At 37.1% G+C, this 19,181-nt stretch overlaps 2 long non-coding RNA genes across 2 annotated transcripts in view; one reads left to right on the forward strand and one right to left on the reverse strand.

The window, feature by feature from the left end:
- Window positions 1-9,307, reverse strand: part of LOC307004629 — a 71,596-nt gene extending 62,289 nt beyond the window's left edge. Inside the window, exons 1-3 of the long non-coding RNA XR_013799086.1 lie at window positions 9,210-9,307; window positions 8,236-8,380; window positions 7,964-8,159 (exon numbers count right to left, since the gene is read on the reverse strand). This is a non-coding gene — a long non-coding RNA (uncharacterized lncRNA). The remainder of the gene's footprint in view (window positions 1-7,963; window positions 8,160-8,235; window positions 8,381-9,209) is intronic.
- LOC307004627 lies at window positions 9,298-16,412 on the forward strand. Its single transcript, XR_013799085.1, has 3 exons — window positions 9,298-9,422; window positions 14,461-14,593; window positions 16,122-16,412. It is a non-coding gene; the product is annotated as an uncharacterized lncRNA (long non-coding RNA).
- Window positions 16,413-19,181: the final 2,769 nt, after the last annotated feature.

Genomic DNA, 19,181 nt, shown 5'->3' on the forward strand with positions numbered 1-19,181 from the left:
ACACAAATAATCAGATATGGACTGACAGTGTGTACATAGCCTAGGTGTTAGTCTAAGGATCGAAAAGGGAGTCCCCACCCCAAAATATTTAGGAGTCTTTGAGATATGTTGTGCTATTTTATTGCCTGCCAGGTCAAAATCTTAAATCAGATAGTTTAGAAAAATAATAGCTCAGCATTTCCTCAATGGGCCACATTATTTAAAGGGATGGTTCGGAGTTATTTCAACCTAGGGTCCTTTGGACCATGACCTCGTGCTAAACTTAGAGCTTATTTAGAGATATCAGCCGAATGGCTTAGTGCAGGCGCTAATGGATCCAAGGTTGTATCTCGTAAATTACCCCACAAATAATGCCCAGAATGGTACCAACCTAATACAGTAGATACAAATAGGTTCTGTACTCATAAAACGAGGCATTGGAAAGTTAAGTACATCAGGAGTTTATTTAAATAACACTTGCCTGATGGCTTATGCTACCGCTAACCCGGGCGTCGAGGTCACTTCCGTCATTTGGGAAAAGCCCGTAAAAGTCCTGGTGTTTGGCTCGAGGTCATGGTGCAAAGGACCCTAGGTTGAAATTACTCCGAACCATCCCTTTAAAGAATCATTCACGTCTGTAGCAAAAGGTATGGGATTAATTAATGAATTTTAGTACATGCAATATGGAATGTAATACAGTCAGCATATATACCAACAGGAATACAATACATAAATTGCCAAAATCTATAAAAAAAAAATCTCACCAACCATAAGCTTAATCAAAGATGAACCATTCTGGAATCATTTCGATCACCAATCTGCCTGAATTATTTCACGTTTTAGCTTCCAGTTAGGGTGTGGAGAGCAAAATTAAAACTATTTATCCTTCAACGATCTTCCCTTTTTAAGGGTCTAGTTCATTATCAGTTTGTGAGTTACCGCTCACCTAAGCAAAGGCTTGGCAATACGAAAATAATAGAAGAGCCAGAGGAAGACATACTGAAGGATATGGCTTAGGAAAATACTTTAACTTAAATAGAAATCCTGTCTTCAGAGTCTTCAGTAGTCTAGGAGGTGGGGAACACCACTGGATCAATTAAAAGTCCAGCTTTGACAGTTATGGAGAAGAAAAATACTGCTCACTCTGGCATAAACGTTGCTTTTAACACTTCTTGTGGAGCTGTGCTTGAGGACTACTAATCAGGCGTGACCTAGCAGTAACCTTCTGAAGAAAAAAAACTGACTGGGCTTTTATCAGAGCCAGATATTAACATTCTCAGAGGAAAGAAAACAGCCAATCAAAGCAGAGTATTCAAGGCACAGTTATAGTATAAAGTATGCCAATGCAGTTACTGAATAATACATATGCACCCACCCACTCAAACGCACATTCCTGACATTTATTAGACACTCCCACACTGTTATCTAAAATATGCAGCAATTGTCATGTTTGCTCACTGAATGGGTTGCAGAATTCTTTTTATTTTTTTCTTGAAACACTCACAAGGGTTTATAGCATTCAATAAGTTTAATCTAGGTCAGGCCATTATATCAAATAACTTTGAAATCATTTAAAATGATAATATAAAATAAACCAACACTGTGAATGTCGCAATGATTTATTGCACAATTTTTTTCAAGCTTTGTTGTATAAGCTTTGAGATCCTAACTTTTCTAGCGACTTGCAATGGGAGTGTTAAGATGCTTTATTAGCGTCGGTAGCGTCAAATGCCATTTGAGTCGATATGTTTAAAATGTCCCTTTCAAAATTAATAAACACATTGTATTTTTACATTTTATACGAGTAAGCACGCACACAACTCATAGTGACTTCTCTAATTCTCAACGATGCCACTTATTTTAAGCACTTTTCTGGTTCTTCATTCTTCCAGCTCTTCAGTCAGATAATCTGCCTCTAAATCACTCAGAGCAGACCTCATATTTTCACATACTGGCCTGTTTACAATTGGCCTGTTTCAACCTTTGGTTCAGAAGTAAGAGAATTTATATAACCGAGTGCTTATAGAAACAAACGAAAGAGGCATGGTGTATTGAAAGCCAGGGACTCTCTCCAGGGAAGTGCTATTATGTGCTGAGTGAGACATAAGCAATCAGGCTGCAGTAACAGAGATTATAGACATAGATATGAATGCAGAGATGTAAAATGAATGGGGCCTTGTTGACACATTTTCTTTGTAAGTTTTAAAACACTGTAATTGTTGAGAAGGCTTACGTACTCTCTCTCTCTTGCATTGTTCTGTCTTCCCTCAATGAATCTCCAGTAGATAAGGAAAAGTCTCCAGAGAGTTTTTATTTAGCTATCAACCTGTTTCTCCTAAATTCCAGAAAATAAAAATAGTAACAACTAAGATTACACCTATTGACAGAGGAACAAGGCCACAAAATTTAAAGGGGTGATGAACTGAGAAATAAAAATTTCCTTGAGCTTTTGACTTATAAGAGGTCATCATACTATAAGAATATCCTGTAAGTTTCAGAACTGAAAACTTCCTTGTTAGTCCAATAAAAGCTTTTATTGACACCAGGCACAGCGAACGACAGATTTTTAAAAGTGGGGATCTATGACGTCACAGGGTAACAAACCCTGCCTCCGCAGAAGAAGATCAATGCCTACTTCAACACCGCCTGTTTAGCCCCGCCCACCGATTCACGCATTACATGAAACTCATTATACTATGCAAAACTGTTATCCAATCATAGCAGTGGGCGTTTACTTCCAAGTCTTCAATGCGGCACGCCCATAAAAACCGAGCGTTTCAGGAGCTAGGCTCAAAACCAGGGTAGAAAATAGCGTATTACTTATTAATTTTGATGTTTTTAAATTTAAAAACCAAGCCAACGTCATAAGTCGACATCAGACAACAATATAAAACATTTTTAAAAGCTAGTTCATGACCCCTTTAAAGACTCTTTTTTTCCACATAATGAAAGTAAATGGGGTCCAAAACAACACTATATTGTCGAAAATAGTTTTCCGCAGAATAAACTAAATCATACAGGTTTGGAACAAGATGAGGAAGGTTGAGTAAATTACAGATTTTCATTTTAGGGTGAACTACACCAATGCATCAAGGGGAGCTCTATCTGAATTTCCTCGGTGCCGAGGTTAGGCCAGGGGGGGAAAACACAAATGGAGTTGAGCAGAGGAAACTCTGCTGGGACAGAAAATGAGATTTATTTATCTCTTTCTCCCTCCTTTAAAAATTCAGAGAATAGCAATTTATATTCAAGAGGAGATGCAGTTTGTGCTCTAAATTCTCCACTACATTCGGAAAGCAACCACAGGAGCTGAGGAAAAGGCAAGAAAGGGACCTAATCTTTCTTCCACATACAAACAGGGCATGCCAAGCTCTCTGTCAGAGTGCCGGGTAAAAGAATAAACAAGAGGAACACCAGTGGCGCTGCTACAGGCCTCCTTTCACCATGCGGTGCATCCTCTAATGAGGAAAAGCTGCTCAAATGCCCTCCTTTAAATTCTGCTTCAGTCTCCAGCATATTTCACACCTAGCTGGACAGAACACACTTGTTAGAAAGAAGTATGGTGGGGAGAAGTTATGAAGGTACACCAAAATATTAATTGTATGAACTTAATTGTAGGAAATATTAATCATATGGTTTTCTGTATTATGCAATTACTCAGTTGTCCTACAATTATTTTAAACTACATTTTTACATTTATGCTCCTGGCAATTGGACCCCATTCACATAGCTTTTACTCTGTCAGTTGAGCTACATTTAAGGAACATTTTCCATAAACAATTTGAGTGTTGAGTAGATTTCACCACCAATAAGTTGCAGAGGATGGTTACCAGGGTGTTCCTCTAAACTTGCTAAGGTGTTATAATTGGTTTCTAAATGTCATGCAATTCATAAAAAATCAATTTCTTAAGCAAGTAACTTTATCTACAAAACGTTTTTAAATAAAGTCTGTGTGTTATTTAATTGGAACTGAACTGCAGAAAACTGTGCAGGAGAATTTCAATACAACAGTGTCTTGCAAGCACTGTGCACAATAGTGAAAGCTTTTCTCAAAAGTATGATTGAAACGAGGTTAGGAAGGTGAAGCAGGAACAGGCCAGTGATTCGTCTGTGGGATTCACTGGAAATCAATTTGAGGTAGTACGGTCACACAAGGGTAGGCTTCAAAGAGACATACAATTTCAATAGATCTCCCCAAAACAGCACATCATCAGAGTGTTTGTGTAAACTCTCTCTGATATAAAAAGTCACATTGTGCCATGTTAAACGTGAACAATGCTTTTAAATTTTTGAGGGTGTTTTGTTGTTAAAATGTGAGGGAAAATTAAATCCACTCATGAAATAGAGATCCAATAGTCTAAGGACAAGAGGTTTAAAACATGCACATTTAAGCATCCTACAGAGTTTTACTTGCGTTGTTGTTGTTGTTACTTTTGACCTCTGCACTTTCCTCATAAGATACTGCTGCCCTCCCATAAAAAAATAAAGATGTGGGAGAATTTTATTTACCAAAACTAGAATTAACAGATCTGTGATATTCCTTGGAGGATCTTGTCTGAGTGATTTCAGATGGGCTTGTTTTATCCATTTATCAAACAATGTGCTATACAGTTGCTAAGCTCAGGCTTGTCACTTGTGTTTGTATCTCATCTCAAGTGTCCCTGGAGAGAATCTTGACTGAGTCTGCCTCTGAACGACGTTGAACGATACACAACCAGCAAAGTGTTTCAAATTCTTGTAATAACCTTCAGGATCAGATACTGGGTTATTTGAAAATAAGCAATGTTCGCATGACAGAAAATAGAGGTAGGACTGGGTAAATGGCTCCCCTTTCATAACAAGTAACTTGTATTCTGTCATATTCAGAGTAAAAATATAGATTCTGCATTTTGTTCAGTAATTGGCTGCCAGTCATCTGAATCAGACAGCATGCTTATATTTGCCTGGCGATCAAGACCCTGAAGCAGATAAAGGTTTCATATCCTAGTTCCAAAAAGCTTCTGACAACTTATTACAGGCACATCAGTCGTGATATAATGAATTGGGATTATAAAGGAATACATTACAAGACTCAAAGCTATGTTATCCATGCTGTGCATTACTATAAGGTTTACAGAAAGAGATTTACTAATTGCTTGGGTCTTAACCAGTGAAGACAGATGGTCATTTGGCAGTATTATAGAACAGTTACAGTCGATCAAAAGTCAAAGATATATTTGAGCAAAGACTCAAACCAACATTAATGTATTAGAAAACATTACTCTTTATCCTTGGCATAGAGCTCGACAATTAAACACCATGGATTCCTGTCCTAATTTAAAAAGAAAAATGCTTAAGATGCATTTGACTTGCTATTCTTTCTACTCAACTTATATATCAGTTCTTGCCAAAAAAACGGGTACAGTGTATGAAGGAGGATTCACATTCAACATAATGGTAGACGACCCCTTCCCACCCAGTCCACAATGACATTTACACATAAAACTAAAATGCATTAAAAGAATGAGGACTTTCTGATCTTTCATGAATCATTCTGGTGCACACAATCAAGGCAGAATTGTGACTATGGATGTGACACCAGACATATGGGTTACAGTAATGTTATGGGAAAAAAAATTCCAATTACACACAAGAGATCTGTGGAGGTTTGCATATAGTTAGACAGACTCATCTATTCTGAATGTGTTGCACACACATGTTGAAATGTCACTGGTAATGGACTTTTTCAATTTTTAAAGGAGTTCTCTTGCATTGACATTTAAAGGCATGGAAACTCAGATGAGACAGCCTTAGGGCAAAAAGAGAGATGGCCGACTCGCTTTGTTTAGCGTTTTAATTACAAATTTGATGGGACATGGTTCAATTTGGATAAATTAAGATGTGGTGCAACTAGAAAATTCTGCAAAACTCTTTACTGAATACACTAAAGGTAGTGAACTAGTAGCTAAAGATGTAACAAATAAACATTTGATTAAAAAAAAAATATATATATAATTTTTTTCTAAATATTTGGAGAAAGCTGTTAGCATCTTAATAGCAGCAACCCAAATACGTGACCTGGACACTGCAATCAAAAAACACTCGGTTGTAGCACAATATTCCAGCAAAAAAAAAATGACTGATCACTGTACATTAAAACACATTGAAACCTACAGTAAAAATCAAGTGTACTTCACACCGTTAAGAATTCTCCTAAAATTATAAATAAAACAATTACTTTTAGAATGGCTGGCATTTTCAGATTTATAATATCGCAATTTTGTTTAAATTCAATGTAGCTATTTATTTACCTCGAAAAATAAAAGTTTCAACGTGAAAACTGTGAACAATGTTAGGGACTATTTCTCTCCTGAACTACTTTAAAATATACTGCTAAATGACTATAATTACAGAACCACAGAAAAAAAATTATTTAGTAGAAGCATCAATATTGGTAACGACAGCAGGGATAATGGCCTTGATAGTACTTGATACTGGATCAAGAATAAGATTAGTTACACATCCCTAGTGTAAGGATAGTTCTGGCGTGAAAAAAAAAAAGAACAAATAAAGCATAACTTAAGTTGAATTATTAGAATAGTGAGCATTCTGATTCATCTTACAACAAATTTTTCTTACAAGAAAACCTTTTTCTTGTACTGGAAAAAAAGCCTTGTACTGCATATAAAGTCTAGATGATAAACAATGCACAGGTCCTTTGGAAACATCCCACAAAATGTTAGTGTATGAACTAGCTAAATGATGAGCAGAACTTTTCCTCTTAGATTAATTTAGTCTGCTATGATGTTTTAGCGCCTGACAGGACACATTATTCATTATAGCAACTGCAAAGAAACACTAATGAACAATGAGGTTGTCTGAGCAGAAATAAATTCAGCCTTTTGGTTGAAAAAGATGATTATGAAATCTTGTCCATTTGGCCATTGAAAATATATGAGAAGGTAGCTGTAGCTTGGACACCAGAAGGGGACAATGAAGGCCAAATGAGTCTATCATGGTTTGTATTTGTATGCGTTTCACTTTTACTCTATTACTGTTAATCTGGCTACATTACAGCCAGATTAAAGCAATGCCACACAATATGGTCCAAAATGATATCACAACAAAATATTTGACAAATATTGCAAGAGCACGAAAGTTAGAGACTATTATTTTGTCTTTAAACTAAAATAAATAACACATGAACATTCACTGCTGCCAACAAAAAGAGCTACTCTTTAAGCATGTTGATGCATAATTCAGTAATATATATATATATATATATATATATATTTTTTTTTTAACAGAGCTATTGACCATATGCACAGTTTTTCTAAAATCCAAGGTGGAAAAACTCCCTATGCTTAGGCAAATTTTTCAAAAAGCCACCGCAATCATTGCAGCACCATCAATTACATACTTATGCTTGCCTAATAGCGTCTCAGCAAACCAAAAGTTTGATTTGCAAAACTATTTAGAAAAGGTAAGAAAAAAAAAGTTAAAAATCAAGACTGCGGATTCATTCACTTTTGACTTGAGCTGCTGGAAGAGCATTCAGTCAACACATAGACAGGGGAGAACTGTAGCCATAGGTCAGATTTGGACAGTGGCCATTTCAATTTGTCACTTGGATTACTGTAGATTGAACAGACTGCTACAGACACCAGGGACAATGATAGCAGCTCAGGCAGTATGACAGATTTTCTAAGTTTAACTTTTTTTTTTTACTTCTTTTTTTGGGAGTATCATTCAAATTTTTTTGGGAGTCATTTTGCACTGTGTTTGTGAACATTTCAGATGGCCAAATGGGCAAAAATGAAATGGCATATTTTATTGAATATACCTTGAATTACAATGACATCTTTTTTTTTTTTTTTTTTTAAGCGTGTCTGCCGTAACACGATGGAGTTGCTAATAATGTTTAAGTTTTAAGTGCCTTGTGGTGGCTAGGCCATTGCTAGGATATAAATAAAGTATGTATGGTGCTGTCATCATCTTTACTTACTTTACTTCTCGGTGTCGCTGTTTTTCCCCAGTCACTTGCCTGCGTTGTCTCTTCTCCTCTTCTTTATATTTGCTTTCTCAGTATCTTCTGATCATCATTAAACATTTGCCCCACTGTGGTAGTGAATAGTGAAGGAATGGGCACTTCTGAAGTTTGCTTCTTGCTTGTTCTTGCTCTTGTCTTGACAGATTAAAACCTGTCAGAGAAGGAGAGGAACAATAATTATGTGACTTCACTGCCAGATTAAATGTTATAACTACTATAATACTCACCCTCATTCTTATTACTTTCATCATTATAATAATCTTCATCTCTGCACTGAATGTTGTCGTCACCAATTGATGTCCTTCCTCAGGTTTCTTCTTACTTCTGCTCTTTTCCCCCCACCTTTTTCACATTTTGGCATGGATATAATTCCTTAAATAAAATAAAAAAATGTCAAGCTTTGAATAATTTAATCATTCTATTAATTTTAATGAAACCAGAGATGAGTGACACATACCTGTGCACCTCAACTGAAAAAAGCAGAGTCCAAATACTTCTGGAGGCAACTTTAAATGCTTATTTCTGATGTGACAAACCTGAACAAGGCATCTAAGCGTACAGGTAGTTTCACAGAAAGGCATTTATGGTATATTAATGCCTCATTCATGCTTTTTCAAATTTGTATTACAACATGACATCTCATCTGTTCACTTAAGTAAGGGTGGTCGTAGCAAAAAGCACGCCAACGCTCAACTTTGTGAAAATGGTGGTGCTGGTGTATAGTTCTGAAGTTGTAAAACCACATTGTAACATCTGAGATTTAAATGTTTATTAAAATAATATATTAAATTTTATTTCAATGACATTGTATTTTTTGACATCTAGAAATAAAGTTAGCATTTTCTGTAATTGAATAAGGCTATATGATGATTTCATAGTCCAAGTCTGAGTAAAAGTAATTATGAACTAAGTTATACACACTCATATATTTTGCTGACACGCCCCAACGATTTTTTTAACGGATTTCTTTCGCGCCTGTTGACACGTACGTAACTATATAACTATATACTGTCAAATAAATATATATAAATGTACAACATAAACATTACAGTCATGTTCAAGACATGCCGTTTATTACTGTGTGAACTTGACGACGATGATTGGCACTTGCCTATAAAACTTGTGAAACTCGAGAAACACTTTCAACTTACCTTAACAAATGTGTCGTTGTTGTCAAATATAAGAACTGCAATGGGCTTACTTTAATCAAAGGAGGGTACATTGGATTGCGAAGCCACAACGCCGTCAACACAACTTCTCGTCAGCTGAGGTGAATTTCCTTCAAGTTCAAGTCTCGCGCCGCGCGTCTACCAGAGCGCGCACGTCGTCAACGTCAGCGTCTTGTCAAGACAACACGTCCTTTGTGACAGTTTGAGGCCTGTTGCATGCCATGAAGTCGATTTCAGCTATCCAGGTAAGTTTGAGATTATTTTTTTCGGGCTCAGCCAGGGTGGATTGGTTTACACGGTGTAACAATTTGTGTATTGTGAAGTTGTTGCATGAGACTTTTATTATGCATGTATGGGAAGCACGTACCCGGGTGAAACCTTTTACAGTCTATTTTAAGTTCCTTTTTTGTTGTTGTTTCTTTTATTTAAATTATTGTTGTTTCAAATTGTTCTTACCAAATGTGAACTTGATATTGAACGTAATGTTTTGAAAATGCAAATAAAAAAATAAAAACACACACACACACACACGCTAACCGTCTCTGGAGCAGGTTTTATTCGGGACCAATCAACTATTCGAGCAAAGTGACATATCCGATGCAATGAAGCCACTCACATCCCTTGCACCCAATTAAAGCAGTTTATTGTGGGCACAAATTTAGAGAGAAAATTGTCCGTCTTTTGCTGCTGGTTATTTATTAGGCTATGATATATGTATTTTATATTAATTACAATGATGTATTTTAATATATTCATATTATTAAATTAATTAATAATTGATATTAAACTTTCCATATTTTCTTTCAACTGCCTTCCCAAACTCTCACTTCAGCAGCAGTGTTTATTCCTGCCTTGTAAATGCATTTAAATGTATGATATTTTTCATATATTTTTTTTTCTCATGATATTTTATCTCTTCATCTTCAACAAGTGAATTGTGCCGTTTATACCGATCATTGTTTGTGAGCCTTCTGAACCTTACATAAACCAGGCTAGATTTGTATGGTTTTATCATCTCTAAACTTACTCTGAAACTAGTTTGTTCAACTATGCAACAGACCTCCGAAAACACATCTTAATGATTTAATAATTCAAGTATTTTGCATAGGCATAGATTATTTCCAATTAATAACAATATGGACTTTTAACTCATTTAGCTTGCATATAGCTAAAGTTAATATACTAAGTTTAAAAATGTTATTTGCCATTTATTTAAAAGGTTTTAGACTTCTAATGTGCTTTTGGCTGATTTGTTGCTACTACTACTACCCCTAATAATGATGATATTAACAAAAATGACAACAGAGTTAAAGTGTATGTCAATGTCAACAATGTTTTTGAATGGTCCAGTGATTTCTTTTGGCAGGTTACATCATTACGGCAAGTGACTGTCTTTATAAACCAGTTATGGACTGCGTCCGAAATCATTCCTCACTATATTTGACAAAAAACAGTATGGGTGCATCTCAATCAGCTCCCTAGTTCAGAAGTCAGGGGACAGATCAGATCAGAGAGTCAGCCATTTTAAAGGAACACTCCGACTTTTTGGGACTTTAGCCTATTCAACTTATCCCCCAGAGTTAGATAAGTCCATACATACCTTTTTCATCTCCGTGCGTGCTTTAAGTCTGTTTGACGCACCCACCGCTAGCCTAGCTTACCTAGAAGGCGAAGCACTGCTTCTAGACGTGCCGTGGTGAGGAGCAGAGAGTTCGTTCAGAGCGCGTCTCAGGTGCTGCGGTTATCACTCCGCCCAAGAAGCAGTGCTTCGCCTTCAGAGAATATAGTTCCCAGTATTTATACGGTTAAAATATGTCTGTGTCTCATGTGACTTTGTTTTTTGTACACTCTGTGACTATACAAATCACAACATGTAAATAGGAAAATGTTTGCGTTATTTTGTCACTTATTTGGATTAGTATGCTAGCTGCAACCATTTACATCCAGTCTTTGTGCTAAGCTAGGCTAGCGGTGGGTGTGTCAAACAGACTTATAGCGCGCACGGAGATGAAAAAGGTATGTATGGACTTATCTAACTCTGGGGGATAAGTTGAATAGGCTAAAGTCCCAAAAAGTCGGAGTGTTCCTTTAAGGGCTGTCTCAATTGCAACATCCTACCAGTGCAATAAAACATTCGCTTCCCTAAAAAAGTCCCGCAATGCACTGTGAAAACCTCGCTTCTAATGCTTCTCTATACTCAAACTGATGCTTCCTCATTGACCCGGCCCATGACCCGTATATTGATCAAAGTTAGCCATCTTGAAGGACATCTCAATTGAAGTTGAAGTGTTTCTAGTTGAGAAACCTTTCCTCCCCCTTCACATTCGTCACAATCATTTTAATTTATAATTAACCTTTGCAGTTTAAATGGACCATATATTTCACGTATTTGAACAGTGTCTCTTGCTTCAATTCCTCTGTCGGTCCTCATTTTTAAAGTTTGTCCCTTTGAACCAGGAACATCTAACTTAGGCTTTTCTCTGTATTGTTTTTAGACACTGGTAATTTTACGTTTGCTTATGTTGTGAATTTAGGCTTGCTTTAGCCTTGCATCATTTTCCATACAAGAGCAAACTAGTTTTTATACGGACCGTCTGAAACCTCCACATCTGTATATGAGGCAATTGTTCACCAGGTACAGGCAACAAAAGTATGCAAGTGTATAGTGTGGAAGTATATAGTCCAAATAGTGTTGTAGTTTAGTAGATGTTTTACACATTGTGTTTTTGTGGCTCATAAGTTGCACATACTTATTTTGGTGCCCATATTAACACAACACTGCCCACATGAGCAACATGATGCTGCGTTCCAGAAGCAAGGCACTTTTTTTTTTTTGCCACGCATCGCAAACTGAACTCAGCATAAAATGTTGAACATGCACTTTATTCACAATCTTTTTTTGTGTGTGTGTGCAATGGATGTTATGAACCAACATGCACTACTCATACATTGTTTCAAATAAGACATTGTTTAGCCTTGCAGCATGTTCCATACAGAGTGACAGACACAATTAGCACTTTACTGGATAAATTTGACTAAATTCAGACTTTAGGCCGCATTTTGGGGTTTGGTTCCATTGATTACTATTTGGAAGTAAATTAGATTTAATCAAAATCAAGTGTGTAATAATTCTCAGTGGCTCACTCACTCCCAATTACCATTTTATAATTTATGGCAGTTATTAAAGAAAATGCTCAATAAAATGCGTTTTCCCAATGAGAGCTTGCCGCTGTAGCTGTGGTCTTGCATTGATGAGATGGATAATGTACGCTAAGTAGTGTTTATTTCAACTGCAGAAGAAGAAGAAGAAGAAGAAAAAAAGCAGCTTTAAAATGTCTGAAATTAGTACTTTCCTCTGCTGTTCTCTGTTCAAGGTAACCCATCAGAGTGAAACACAAGTTGTTGTCCATGCCTGCCAAGGCCTTCTCCACACTAATACGTTTTCGTTAGAAAAAGCATCCGGTTCGGCCTTCAGTGAGACGGCGTTTTTAGCAACGAAAATTAAGCTTTTTTGAAAACGTTCTCCAAAGTGGATACATTTGAAAACGCTATAGTATGGACTGTGAAAACTGAGGTATTTTAAAACGATTACGTTAGTTTAGTCATGTGACTCATATTGAACCCATAGGTATATATGGCTGCCTTCAGTGCTCGAAGTGGGGCGGTACTCACTGGTAGACGGTACCGGCACTTACATTTTACTCTTAAGCGTACCTGAACTTTTTCTTGCGCTCTTGATCAACTCTGCAAGTAGCCTATTCCTTCGTTCAAAACATTTATTTGATCATCTTTACGGTACTCTTAATTTAAATATAATGCAGGAAACAGAAATCGATTGGTTATCCAGATACAGAGGCTACTTAATGTGAACAAATGTAAACACGGCATATACTGATCGGGCGGATCATGGAGATCGCATGTTAATGGCAAGTGTAAACGCAGCCTGTTTATAGTGGTATTGTGACTGTTATGTGCTATTCACTTTTACAGTTACTAAAATATGGTACTTTGCACACTCTTCATTTCACAGTCCTGCAAAGATGACAAAAAATTCACTGGCATTTGCTGTCCTGCGGCAAAACATGACAGCAGTTGCGTTTATTTAGACCAAACATATAATGGTGAGTGAGAGCGTCCTGATGCGCATCATGCTAAGATATTTCGCAAAATAAAATGATCCTGCCAGAAGAATTGCGTGATAATAACTTGACTGTCTTGTTTTATCATCTCAGTGAGCCTTTATGAGGGTTTACGCATGCGCTGTAAGGTGAATATTTATTGTTTTCCGAGTGTTTTAGTGTGGATGATAAACTTTTGGGAAACGCTAGTGTGGATGGAGAGCGTTTTGAAACAAAAACTCAGTTTTCAAATCTATCCAGATTGATGTAGACTGCCTAAGCATTCAGGCCAAGGATCCCTAAGGCAATCATACAGGCTCTTTTTTTTTTAACATGTCAGTCTTTGGATGACTAATTAAAAGTTACAAATAGTGACTAAAAGTTTAACTACTTCTAATCTAGCTATTAGCTAACCATTTATAGTTGCATGAAAGTAGTTCAGCTTTTCCAGTAACAATCTACTTTTTCTAACAAGTAGCCGTGGTGTGATGATGAAGCTATTTGTATTATTGTATTGCACATGCAAGATGTTGACTGATATATCCTGGAATTAACAATATTTAATAACCATAATTGTAATTTAATTATAAATTAATCTGTTTATTGAAAAAGCATAATATATAAGCAGTGGTGCAACCACATGAGAACACGTCTGCAGTGGCATTTAGCATGAAGAGTTGCAATTACAAAATAAACAAACTTATTTAGAAACGTGCAGTCAAAAAAGTCTGAACAAGCTTTATTTCACAACAAGAAAGTGCAGCCAGCATTAGGCTATCATGAACTCTGATACGTTAATATATATGGAGATGGAGAATAGTTTTGGAAATTGGTATCAGATGGTGAACACAACAGCTCGTTAGTTAAACTCGTTAATATAAGTTACTCAGCTGTGGCATATTTGCGTTTGGTTTTTGCTCTCTACAAGCAGCATCTACACTGTTGGATGAGTTTCGTTGACTTGATTAACTGCAAACGGTCATACAGATCTGAAGTGATTAGAGAAGGATGACATTAAACCTCTTGTTTTCTCCACAGAGTTGCTCGTTAAATTTTTATTATTTTTTTCAAACAGTGCATTACATTGTTGCTTGCTCTCTAAATATATTATGACTGATGATGCTTGTAAGAAGCTTATTGGCTTAATCACACATTGTTCCATCAGCAGTGGCCAGGACTATTTTACAAGCAGTGATCCCATTGGATGAAAATGTGATTAATATTCTGACAACCTGTTGCCAATATGCAATCTATCAGATGAACGCAGTGAGCTGAAGGAGAGGTCTTCTTTGAATGTAGTAAGTATAATCATATTTAAAAAATATATATATTTAAGTAACCTGTAGAGTTCTCTTACTCTTGTACTTCATTATTATTAAGTCTGTTTTCACATAAACACTGAATGACCACTACCCTTTGTTTAATAACATAAAAATGCAGTTTTGTTTTTACGTACAGTACGTGGTTGCAACAGTTTTATTTTATTTTCTAAAAAAATAGTTGACTGTTTCTTGAACATTCAGTTGTTAAGATTTTAAATTATATTCCATTTTAAAGTATGTTCCTAATCCATTAATGCATTATATGTTGCAGTGCCCTCTGTCACCTGAAGTTTTAATTGCAGCACTGTCTTCATACCTGATCATTGCACCTGATTTGAATTAATTTCTAGATCAGTGTTTCCCAGACCAACTCTTCCCAATCCATCACACCTGAATCAACTCATCAGCTCGTTTCTAGAGACTCCAAGCCCAGACATGTATGGGTCAGATAAAGGCGGGCGTACACGGTGCGAGTTCGGACACTCGGGAGGTCGTGAGATATTGCACACGTTACGAGTCAGTTAAACTGATAATCGCGTCAAAGCAGCTGGTACACGGCACGACTGTCCTCCTGCACAAATTTTATCCCGAGCTGGCGGTTAAACACAGTCTCTGTGAGAGCTTTCAATGTTTCAGGCAATAGCTTCAGATAGAAAAATGACAGAAATGTGTGTGCAAATGCAGATACTGTAACAGTAGCCATTCCGTTCAACATAAAAACATGAGAGAGAGAGAGAGAGAGAGAGAGAGAGAGAGAGAGAGAGAGAGAGAGAGAGAGAGAGAGAGAGAGAGAGAGAGAGAGAGAGAGAGAGAGAGAGAGAGAGAGAGAGAGAGTGTGTGTGTGTGTGACAGTGTATGCGCACGCTGTGTGGTTGCTGCCACTGAGTTATAGCCCCATCGATCTAGCCTGTGAGGCGGTTGTGTATGATTTGGCAATAGGGGACAGCCTACGCTGGTGAAAATCGGGCCGACTCCCTGAATTTTTTAAACATGTTTAAAAATGATCGGGAGGTCGGGGAGGTGCTCATAACGTGCTCGGCTCGGCTCGTAATTCCTCTCACACGCTGCGAGCCGCGACCATGCGAGCATCACCGATTTGCACTCGATTTCTCCCGAGTGAAAAAATCATCTGCGAGCTCGTAAAACAGCAAAAAATCGCACCGTGTACGCCCGCCTTAAGGAAGACATCCAAAATGTGAAATACTGGTGTGCCTCCAGGAACAGGGTTGGGATATACTGGTGTAGATCATAGACATGCAATAACTTGCCTCACAAACATCCAGTGGATTGTGTATGGTAACTTATTGTTTTGTATTTTTCACATCAAATTGACAGTTAATTATATTGCCGAGCTTGATTGATATCTTACAGATGCTGCATTAGTTTGATTGGTCATAAATTATTCTATAAACATTACTCTTGTAATGTCTTTGTAGTGTCCTACAGGAACTTATTAGTGAAATGTGAAGTTTTTTTGATGGTCTCACTGCTGTCTGTTTTTTAGGGATCTCTTGGTTTGAGCTGCTGGAGGTCATGAGGAGAAGCAGCCACAGCAGTGAGTGACTTTTGGCATGCAGTCTTTTGAGGGGAGCAACTGTTATTCACCTGACCTTTCTCCGGACTCAACGGAGTGAACTCTGCTGCTGTAATGTGCCTTTGGGCAAGACCTCTTGGACCTGTCTGATAATGGTACCAGCTCATACCCATTCTCTGGGATAAAGGTTTCAACAGACTGAACCTGCATGTGTTTGACAATGATCCACTCCAGTTTGTGTACAATAAAATGATACATGTGAAATTTGTGTGCCGTTCATGATTTCCAGCTGATTTCAGCTTTCTAAACATCAACACCTGCTGTTATTTAATCAGTTTTTCAAATGAAATATGAGCTCATCTGTCAAATTCACAAATTATTCAGATGATGTCTAGCCCACGTGGTTTAGTTTAATGTCTATTAATTTGGACAAGCTGTGACTGATTTGTAATTTAATGATTGCCAATCTAAAATAGACCAGTTAAGTTTTCTTCATTCGAAATCCAGTTTATTAATGCATCTGTGTTTTTTTTCAGCATGTGTAAGTGGAAATGCCCTGATGTGTTTTCCCAGAGAAAGCCAGGTAACGTTGAGATTTCTGTGTGATGGATTGAAGGTACAGTCAAGATTAAAGGGGAGTTGTCCAAAAGCCACACCCAAAATATTTACTTAGTGTTTGTCTGGAAATTTTTATAAGTAAATATTGAAAATTTGGACTCCTTCCTCATAACCCTTGCTGGATAGTGTCTTGGAAGTCCCAGGGGGAGCTGTCTGGATCTTTACTCCCCCTTCATGTCTTGCCTTCTCTCATCCTGGTCATGATCCGATCCGCTTTGCAGCTTGTCACAGCTCACGACCCGATGACCTTCACGCAACCATGTTTCAATGACCAGGCTGGGGTTTGAACCCAGGTCCTTCTCACCAAGGAGGACACACTCAGACCACTGAGCCACTGGCACTTTCACGCTTACTTTTATATATTTGGTAATTTTGTCTTTTTTTATTTCTTGAAAAATCAGTAAAACTAAACTATTATCCAACTCAAGAGAGAGATTCGAACCAGGGTTTCCCACACCAACATCTGACATTCAGACCACTGAGCCACTGGCACTTTCACACTTACTTTTATATATTTGGTAATTTTGTCTTTTTTTATTTCTTGAAAAATCAGTGAAACTAAACTATTATCCAACTCAAGAGAGAGATTTGAACCAGAATTGCCCACACCAAGAACTGACGTTCAGACCGCTTCGCCACTGGCCTTTTCATATTTACTTTGCTCTTTTTGGTAATTTTGTCTTCTTTATTAATTGAAAAACCAGTGAAACTAAACAATGTTTTCACCTCAGCTGAGAAATTCAAACCCAGATTGTCCACACCAAGATCTGACGTTTAGACCGCTGCCCCACTGGTCCTTTCACGTTTACTTCTCTCTTTATATTGTTGTTGTTGTTGCAATTTTGTCTTTTTCATTCATTAAAAACCAGTAAAAACAAACTTATCTTGAAGGAGATTCGAACCAGGCTTGTCCATGCCAAGAACTAACGCTCAGACTGCTGAGCCACTGGCACATCCATGGGTCACTCTTTTTTTGTTGTGGTTTTGTCTGATTTATTCATTCATAAACAAAGTTTTTAAGAGTGAGATTCAAACCAGGAATCTCCACATCAACGAGTGACATTCAAACCATTGAGCCACTGGTCTTTCTTCTGTCATGGGTGTTTTCTTATATTTTTTCTTATAAGTTTGTCTTATATTTTGTCTTAAACCCACAACTTCTTGCAAACACAGGAGCATCCACAGCTGACTGAAAGCCTCAAGTGATCTTGGTCAGTCAACCAGTTAGTCTCTGTAACAACCAAACTCCTCAGAGTAATGAACTCCTGACTGAAACTCATGATGTTTGATGAGCCTTAAAGCTCATTTATTTATTCAGTATGAATAATATTCACTGTTTTCTGACCTGTGTCATGAATTGATTTTCAGTTTTGTTGGTTTGCTGCTGTTTCTCTACAGCTCATTTCTCTCAGGTAACTATTTAGAGTCTCATTTGAGCTGATTTATGATTTATGACACACCAGAAGATCCTATTAACTCAGAGAGACTTTATTCACAAGATGATATATTTGAGTTTTACATCTTTAACATGATGACATACGAGATCTTATGGACATGAAAAAAGCTAATTTATGATCATATTATATTTATTAAAAACACAGACTCCTGCAGTTTGGGACTTAGTGACATTTATCAATCCTCAAAGATAAAATGGTGATAATATGGGGCATATAATGGATATTTTTTTCAGTGAAGCTTGTGAAATACAAGTAAAATATACAAATACCATCTCAAACTGCATTTGTACACAATAAAACCAGGATGTACATGGGGTCTATTTTAATTTCATGTTGACTTTAATACTGCAATACTTAGAAATTTAGAAGCAGGTTCTGATAGACTAATTTATAACCATCCAATCACAAAATAATCAGTGTCACCTGATCATCTGTTTGACACCGCAACTGCATTAACTAAAGTAATACAAACATTTCAGGTGGAAATAATCCGAGTGGCACTGATGACACATTACAAACACCCGATTTACAGCATTTAAAAGCACCACGCATCCATTTTGAAGTAGCAGACATATTTAATGACCATATTATGCAGTCGCATTGAAACATAAAAGTGAAATATCACAGATGTTTGGGTTCTGGTGTGAAGTTTTCACCACAGTTAAACTCGTAGTTTGATTTTAAGAACTCAAATGCTGTAAATCTAAACAGGAGATGCTCCTCGAGGTCTACCGAGAGTCAAAACATCATACTCCCTTTCCTCTTTTGAGCAGAGGTCAAAGGCTTTAGCAAATCTTGAACAGAATGGTCTCTCAGGCTAGAGCAGTGAAACCATTCAAACAGCTCCTGTAAAACTGAAAGATAAAGAGATTTGTTTATCCATAGGCCGCTGTGGACATGATACTCAGTAGTAGAGTGTGTATACAGGGTGTCCGCGGGGTCTTAAAAAGTATTA

The sequence above is a fragment of the Phoxinus phoxinus genome (genome assembly GCF_949152265.1).
Source record: "Phoxinus phoxinus genome assembly, chromosome: 9".
NCBI classification, from domain to species: Eukaryota; Metazoa; Chordata; class Actinopteri; order Cypriniformes; family Leuciscidae; genus Phoxinus; species Phoxinus phoxinus.